This window comes from Urocitellus parryii, chromosome 8 (genome assembly GCF_045843805.1).
Source record: "Urocitellus parryii isolate mUroPar1 chromosome 8, mUroPar1.hap1, whole genome shotgun sequence".
NCBI classification, from domain to species: Eukaryota; Metazoa; Chordata; class Mammalia; order Rodentia; family Sciuridae; genus Urocitellus; species Urocitellus parryii.
Window position 1 is genome coordinate 124,286,433 of NC_135538.1, and position 9,100 is coordinate 124,295,532.

Consider the following 9,100-nt stretch of genomic DNA (forward strand, 5'->3'; position numbering starts at 1 on the left):
AGGAACTTTAAAAACTCATAGGTTTCTGACTAATTGCCAGAAAATATTATTTTACACACACACACACACACAGAATTTAACAATGTTATATGATAGCTTTAACAACATTTATTAGGTAAAGTATTCTTTGTCTAACTTATTATGTATTGAGGAATTTAGTGAATTTTGGTCTGGATCAAAACCCTGTAATATCTGTGCCTCAGGCACAGCCACAGAGACTAGTTACATTTTTTCTGAGTGATTTCTTCAATTGTCTTCCTTCCTGGGATAGTTAATGTGTTATATGAACTTTTAGGCCTATAGAGACTATTCATTTCAGAAGCATGTGTGGCATTCAGACTCTGTGATAATTGACAACTAGTAAAAACTGTATGCAAAATCTCAAGATAATTATATTGAGAAAGTGATGGGAAAGCATGCAGACATGATTTACTTGTATTAAACGGTTTCACCTTTCTAGGGTTCATATGTTCTGCATATTCTAGCATAACAATCATGGTAGCTAACTTTTGAGAAATCAGTTGAAGGAAAGACACATGCTATATTTGAAACTGAAAATGTGCCCTAGCCTTTATAGAACATGTACAATCCTGATATTGCCTTTTTAATAAAGATGACCTAAAATTTTTCTCATTTTCTCAAGCAAGAATTTCTTTCAGAACAAATGAAAAACAGCCAAACATTTTAACCTTTGTTGTAAATACACTAAGATTCATTTTTGAAAATGTTTATGGGAGAATTCAAGGTTGTTTCTCCACACTACAGTGGTCTTCAGGTCTACATAGTATAACACCAGCAAGGCAAGAAGTGTATCCTGCTCTGGTGGGGATATTTAATTACAGCTATTTAAAAATGTGTGAATGGGTGTCAGTGTGAGCTGTGATTCTGCCATTAGAGATTGCCACAGGCTTTGAATAAAATTATTCTTTTTCACAAATACTACATGTGCCTTGGATATTTTAAGGCAATTTACCATGTTATTTGTTAATCAAAGAAGGATATTTCTAGGAGTTAAAAGAAATATATTGGAAATAATACGTAAAATAAGATCCCCTATTCATATTAGAATTTTTTCAACTTCTTCTAAAACTGATTCTCGTCATAATAAACTCCCTAACAAAACTCCTACCTTTTCTTCATTTCTCTTTACTTAAGACACCGTCATTGTCTTTGACTCATCTCATTCACAGAGGACCAAATTTAACACAATTTCTTTGACCTCCTGATGAGTCTTTCATACATTTTCTATCTTTTACATTTTTAGCACTCTTATCTTAGACAAGGGCCTCATTTAATTTCCAGTGTTTCATAAACTAAACTAGCTTTTATTATTTCAAATATAATCATAAATTAAGGGTCTCATACAATTTCAGAACTTAAAATCCTTTATGTTCTCATCACCAAAGGAAATATGCATTCTTATTTATCATTGCCTCTTACATTTTAAAATTTAGAATTGGTTCATTTTAGTTCTGCATAGCATTAGAACTTATTCTAAAATAATAATTAAAACATGGAATATAATTTGCTCTAATTCAATCCCAAGTACTTCCCTTTCACTCTGTTTCTCCTTGCCCCTACACCATTCCCTCCCTTTACTCTATTTACTTAGAGGTGTGTTTTGTTTGTTTGGTTGGTTTGTTTTTTTGTTTGTTTGTTTTAGTGTCTTGTGAATATACATGATGGTGAGATTCATGGCATTAATATTCCAAATATATAAAGAAATTTAAAAAATTAACACCAAAATAACACAAGTAACCCAATTAATAAATAGGCAAAAGAACTAAATAGAAACTTCTCAAAAGAAGAAATAAAAATGGCCACTAATATGTGGAAAAATGTTCAACATTTCTAGCATTCAGGGAAATGCAAATTAAAACTACATTGAGATTTCATCTCACTCCAGTAGAAATGGCAATTATCAAGAATATAAATAGCAAGTACTGGCAAGGATGTTGAGGAAAAGATTCACTTATGCATTGTTGGTTGGTGCAAATTCATGGAACTGTTATGGAAAACAGTATGGAGACTCTGCTAAGAACCAGGGATGGAATCAATACATGTTCCACTCTTTGGTGTATATTTAAAAGGTCTAAAATCAACATTCTATAGGAGTACAGCCACATCAATATTTTCAGCAGCATAATTTGCAATAGCCAATAGCCAAGCTATAGAACCAACTTAAGAACCCTTCAAAAGAGGAATGGGTTAAAAAAATGTTCTCTCTCTCTCTCTCTGTCTCTCTCTGCCCGTCTCTCTCTCCCTCTCTCTCATATATATACACACACATTCTCTCTCTCTCTCTCTCTCTCTCTATATATATATATATATATATATATATATGTATATATATATACACATATATATACACACACACACACACACACACATATATGTATATGGAATATTACTCAATAATAAAGAAGAATGAAGATGGTATTTGCTGGTAAATATATGGTGCTGGAAGCTATCGTACTAAGTGAAATAAGTTAGACTCAGATGCAAAGTTCTAATGTTTTCTCTGATATGTAGAAGCTAATCCAAAACAAGGACAGGAGGGAGGGAGGGAGGGAGAGAGAGAGAGAGTGAGAGAGAGAGAGAGAGAAGCAGGCAGAGAGGCAGGCAGACACATATTTGTTTCCACCATCCCTGTTAGAGTACTGTTCATTTCTTGCTTGCTGGTATTATGCTATGCAGATCTGAGGATGTCTATAGCACTGCAGCTTCTCCTGGTTTTGAAAGATCCTTTCTGTTCTTGGTTTGCTGAGTGTTAATAAAAAAAAGTTTTACAATTTTGTCCAAAGATTTTAATGCCTCTCTTGGGAGGATCTTATGACTTTCTTCCTTTATTCTGTTAACATAATGATTTGCAATGACTGATTTTTAGACATTAAGCTGTACTTCCTCATATAGAAAAGTACTCAACTTGGTCTTGTTTCAGAATCTTTTATTGCTCAATGTGATTTGTTAATGTTTTGTTAAGAATGATTGAGTCTTAAATTATGGGTGCTTGTAAGAAGTATTTGTTTTTCTTGTGATGTCTCTAAATACTTTGTGTGCCTATATGATGCTAGTTTTACTAAATGATTTAGGAAGTGCTCCCATCCCCTATTTTCATATAGTCTGTTTAAGTGTGGTACCATTTCTTCTTAAATGTACAAAATAATTTACCAACATTGACATATGTATATGTAGTTCTCTTTAAGGGAAATTTTAAAATAAATGTTTAATTATTTTCATTGGCATAGAGGCATTTGGATTTTCTCTTTCTTTTTAAGTCTATTTTAGGTATTGATATTTTCCAAGGAACTCATCATTTTCGCCTGTTTTCCAATTTGTTCATAATATACTATTATCATTAAAAATACTGCTATAATTACAACCTGATCCCTACTTTAGTTTGTATTTATCCCCACTTTAATTTATCAAACCAGGGAGATGTTTATCTGTTTTAAGATATTTCCAAGGAATGAAGTTACTTTTTCATATATTATTTTTTAATTATTTTGTTTTGTGTTTCACAGATTTTTGTTCTTGCGTTTTTTTGTCTATTTTTTTCTCCTAACTTTGAGTTCAATTTTACCTTTATTTGTAGACTTATATTGTGAAAACTTAAATCAGTTCTTCATTTTACCATAAATATTAAAATGTTTATATTTCTCACTAAGTACAAATTCTACTTCATCTCACACATTTTGACTTTTTAAATTTTCATTTTGTTTTTCTAATAATCAATGTTTTACAATTTGCTTTGTGATATCCTCATTGATGAAAGAGTACAGTAGGCATAAGAGTGGCTAAAAAAAAAACGTGGAAAGTATAAGGTTCCAGTGTAGCTGATATCATCATGTAGATCTAAAAATATTTGATTGTTATAATCAGATCACTTCTATCTCCCCTATATAACTCACATAAGTTTTAAAAACGTGGTTTCAGACCAGAGTTGGTGCCTAAATCTAGGGTCTACAAAAAAAGACAAGTGTTTCACAAATATAGGTCATTCTAGTCGCCTCAATTGGAGTACCCTTGGTTCAATGAGTGATGTAGAATCAGTGGAGATGGGTATGTGGGAAATCAACTTAGTAAAACTTCACTTTCTTGTAATGGAAAAGCACCTCATTAACTGTCCCATTAAGGGCATCTTTTATCTGTCACATCCTAAACATGTCTTTAACATACTAAGTCTGGTAACTTATAATGAAGAGAGTAAGCAACTTACCTTGATTAGGGCAAAATGTTTTGTTTTTTAGATAGATATATGTTTCCTTAATTATATCTCTAATTGATAATCTGTGTCTTTAAACATTTACATTTATTTCTTTTACTTTCTATTTATGTTTAAGTTTTCTTTCTATCTATCTCCATTAGCTATTCATAATCAATCTTATGATAGCATAATAGAAACTCATGGCAGAGAAATACAAATATTGAACATTTTTTTCCTCCAGCAGGTGATTATGTAGAAGAAGATCAAGTCACTACTTCCAATGAATGTGTAAGAGATAGGATGAGACTAAAGGTTACAGGAATAATAAGGGTGATGAAGACAAAGGCCTTACTGAGCTTAGTACCCACATAGTTCAGCAGCATTTATATCTATAGTACCAAAATGGGAGCATTGCTAAATATATGGGTAACTGATGCCAGCAAAAGGGCAGCTTTTACAGAGTACAACATATTTGTCATATATTGTGGGGACAAGTGCATGAAGTACTACATACATGTCATACATTAAGGGCAAACCACTCCCCCTAGGCATGAGCAGCAAACCACTTATCTTGTAGGCACAGCCCTGGGCTTGAGGCCACATGTTGTAGTCCCTGTACTTATTCCGTGGCCCACTCATTGATTGGTCGCTGCAAGAACAGTTGGTCAGAAATTGTATTTGGTGGCTGCCAGTAATCTGCTTAGGAACTTCCTGAGTATATATACATGGTAACTGCACAATAAAATCAGACCTGCTTCCTGCTTGGTTTCCAGTGGTTTTAATTAGCAACTCTGCAGCCACACTCTTCTCTACCCTGTTGTGTGGACCTCCTCGCTGGAGGAGAAAGAGCCCACACAATATATCTTGACATCTAGGATGATACACATTACCCTTTTCCATGCCAGGTAAGTGCTGATGGCAATCATAGCTGGGTATCAGATAAAATTATACAATACTGAAAAGAGGGAGCCTGTGGTGAATCACAAATCTAATAATAAAATCAATCACTGCCTATGAAAAAGAAACGGGAAATCTAAGCTGGAAGCAAGAAAATATTCATGTTTCTGAGGAGAGAGAACAAGTAAAATGTGAGTAAAATCACAAAAATAATCATTTCTAGCAAGGGATATTTATAGAATTTGCCAGAATGAAGCTTTTTAAAGCTATGTTCCTGTTCTTTTACATTGCCTATAATCTTTCTTTAACAAGCAGGAGTGTCCATACTCATATCAAATAAAATAGATTTCAAGCCAAAGTTAATCAAAAGGGATAAAGAGGGACACTACATACTGCTCAAGGGAACCATACACCAACAAGACATAACAATCATAAATATATATGCCACCAAACAATGGTGCTGTTATGTTCATCAAGCAAACTCTTCTCAAGTTCAAGAGTCTAATAGACCACCATACAATAATCATGGGAGACTTCAACACACCTCTCTCACCACTGGACAGATCTTCCAAACAAAAGTTGAATAAGGAAATAATAGAACTCAATAACACAATTAACAACCTAGACTTAATTGACATATATACAATATACCACCCAACATCAAGCAGTTACACTTTTTTTCTCAGCAGCACATGGATCCTTCTCAAAAATAGATCATATATTATGTCACAGGGAAACTCTTAGACAATATAAAGGAGTAGAGATAATACCATGCATCTTATCTGATCATAATAAAAGAAAATCAATGATAAAAGAAGGAAGGAAAAATCATGCATCACTTGGAGAATGAACAATAGGTTACTGAATGATCAATGGGTTTTAGAAAACATCAAAGAGGAAATTAAAAAATTCTTAGAGTTAAATGAAAACACAGACACAACATATCAGAATCTATGGGACACATTGAAAGCAGTTCTAAGAGGAAAATTCATTGCTTGGAGTTCATTCCTTAAAAAAAGAAAAAAACAACAAATAAATGATCTCATACTTCATCTCAAAATCCTAGAAAAAGAAGAGCAAAACAACAGCAAAAGAAGTAGAAGGCAAGAAATAATTAAAATCAGAGCTGAAATTAATGAAATCGAAACAACAGAAACAATTGAAAAAATTGACAAAACTAAAAGTTAGTTCTTTGAAAAAATAAATAAAATTGACAGACCCTTAGCCATGCTAACGAAGAGAAGAAGAGAGAGAACCCAAATTACTAGCATACGGGATGAAAGAGGCAATATCACAACAGACACTTCAGAAATACAGAAGATAATCAGAAATTATCTTGAAGCCTTATACTCCAATGAAATAGAAGATAGTGAAGGCATGGATAAATTTCTAAAGTCATATAATCTGCCCAGATTGAGTCAGGAGAATATAGACAACCTAAATAGGCCAATATCAATTGAGGAAATAGAAGAAACCATAAAAAGAATACCATCTAAGAAAAGCCCAGGACCGGATGGGTATACAGCAGAGTTTTACAAAACCTTTAAAGAGGAGCTAATACCGATACTTTTCAAGCTATTTCAGGAAATAGAAAAAGAGGGAGAACTTCCAAATTCATTCTACGAGGCCAACATCACCCTGATTCTGAAACCAGACAAAGACACTTCAAAGAAAGAAAACTACAGACCAATATCTCTAATGAACCTAGATGCAAAAATCCTCAATAAAATTCTGGCGAATCGGATACAAAAACATATCAAAAAAATTGTGCACCATGATCAAGTAGGATTCATCCCTGATATGCAAGGGTGATTCAATATACGGAAATCAATAAATGTTATTCACCACATCAATAGACTTAAAAATAAGAACCATATGATCATCTCGATAGATGCGGAAAAAGCATTCGACAAAGTACAGCATCCGTTTATGTTCAAAACTCTCGAAAAACTAGGGATAACAGGAACTTACCTCAACATTGTAAAAGCTATATATGCTAAGCCTCAGGCTAGCATCATTCTAAATGGAAAAAAACTGAAGGCATTCCCTCTAAAATCTGGAACAAGACAGGGATGCCCTCTCTCACCACTTCTGTTCAACATAGTTCTTGAAACACTGGCCAGAGCAATTAGACAGATGAAAGAAATTAAAGGCATAAAAATAGGAAAAGAAGAACTTAAATTATCACTATTTGCAGATGACATGATTCTATACCTAGCAGACCCAAAAGGGTCTACAAAGAAACTATTATAGCTAATAAATGAATTCAGCAAAGTGGCAGGATATAAAATCAATAGGCATAAATCAAAGGCATTCCTGTATATCAGTGACAAATCCTCTGAAATGGAAATGAGGACAACCACTCCATTCACAATATCCTCAAAAAGAATAAAATACTTGGGAATCAACGTAACAAAAGAGGTGAAAGAATTATTCAATGAAAACTACAGAACCCTAAAGAGAGATATAGAAGAAGACCTTAGAAGATGGAAAAATATACCCTGTTAATGGTATAGGCAGAACTAACATCATCAAAATGGCGATATTACCAAAAGTTCTCTATAAGTTCAATGCAATGCCAATCAAAATCCCAACAGCATTTCTTGTAGAAATAGATAAAACAATCATGAAATTCATATGGAAAAATAAAAGACCCAGAATAGCAAAAACAATGCTAAGCAGGAAGTGTGAATCAGGCGGGATAACGATACCAAACTTCAAACTATACTATAGAGCAATAGTAACAAAACAGCATTGTACTGGTACCAAAACAGGCGGGTGGACCAATGGTACAGAATAGAGGACACAGAAACCAATCCACAAAATTACAACTATCTTATATTTGATAAAGGGACTAAAAGCATGCAATGGAGGAAGGATAGCATCTTCAACAAATGGTGCTGGGAAAACTGGAAATCCATATGCAACAAAATGAAATTGAATCCCTTTCTCTCACCACGCACAAAAGTTAACTCAAAATGGATCAAGGAGCTTGATATTAAATCAGAGACGTGGCATCTGATAGAAGAAAAAGTTGGCTATGATCTACATACTGTGGGGTCGGGCTCCAAATTCCTCAATAGGACACCCATAGCGCAAGAGTTAACAACTAGAATCAACAAATGGGACTTACTCAAACTAAATAGTTTTTTCTCAGCAAAAGAAACAATAAGAGAGGTAAACAGGGAGCCTACACCCTGGGAACAAATCTTTACTCCTCACACTTCAGATAGAGCCCTAATATCCATAGCATACAAAGAACTCAAAAAATTAGACAATAAGATACCAAATAACCCAATCAACAAATGGGCTAAGGACCTGAACAGACACTTCTCAGAGGAGGACATACAATCAATCAACAAGTACATGAAAAAATGCTCACCATCTCTAGCAGTCAGAGAAATGCAAATCAAAACCACCCTAAGATACCATCTCACTCCAGTAAGATTGGCAGCCATTAGGAAGTCCAACAACAAGTGCTGGAGAGGATGTGGGGAAAAGGGTACACTTGTTCATTGTTGGTGGGACTGCAAATTGGTGCAGCCAATTTGGAAAGCAGTATGGAGATTTCTTGGAAAGTTGGGAATGGAACCACCATTTGATCCAGCTATTCCCCTTCTCGGTCTATTCCCTAAAGACCTAATAAGAGCATGTTACAGGGACACTGCTACATCGATGTTCATAGCAGCACAATTCAGGATAGCAAGATTGTGGAACCAGCCTAGATGCCCTTCAATAGATGAATGGATAAAAAAATGTGGCATTTATACACAATGGAGTATTACTCTGCATTAAGAAATGACAAAATCATAGAATTTGGAGGGAAATGGATGGCATTGGAGCAGATTATGCTAAATGAAGCTTGCCAATCATTAAAAAACAAATACCAAATGACTTCATTGATATAAGGGGAGTAATTAAGGACAGGGTAGGGACGAAGAGCTAGAGAAGAAGATTAACATTAAACAGGGATGAGAGGTGGGAGAGAAAGGGAGA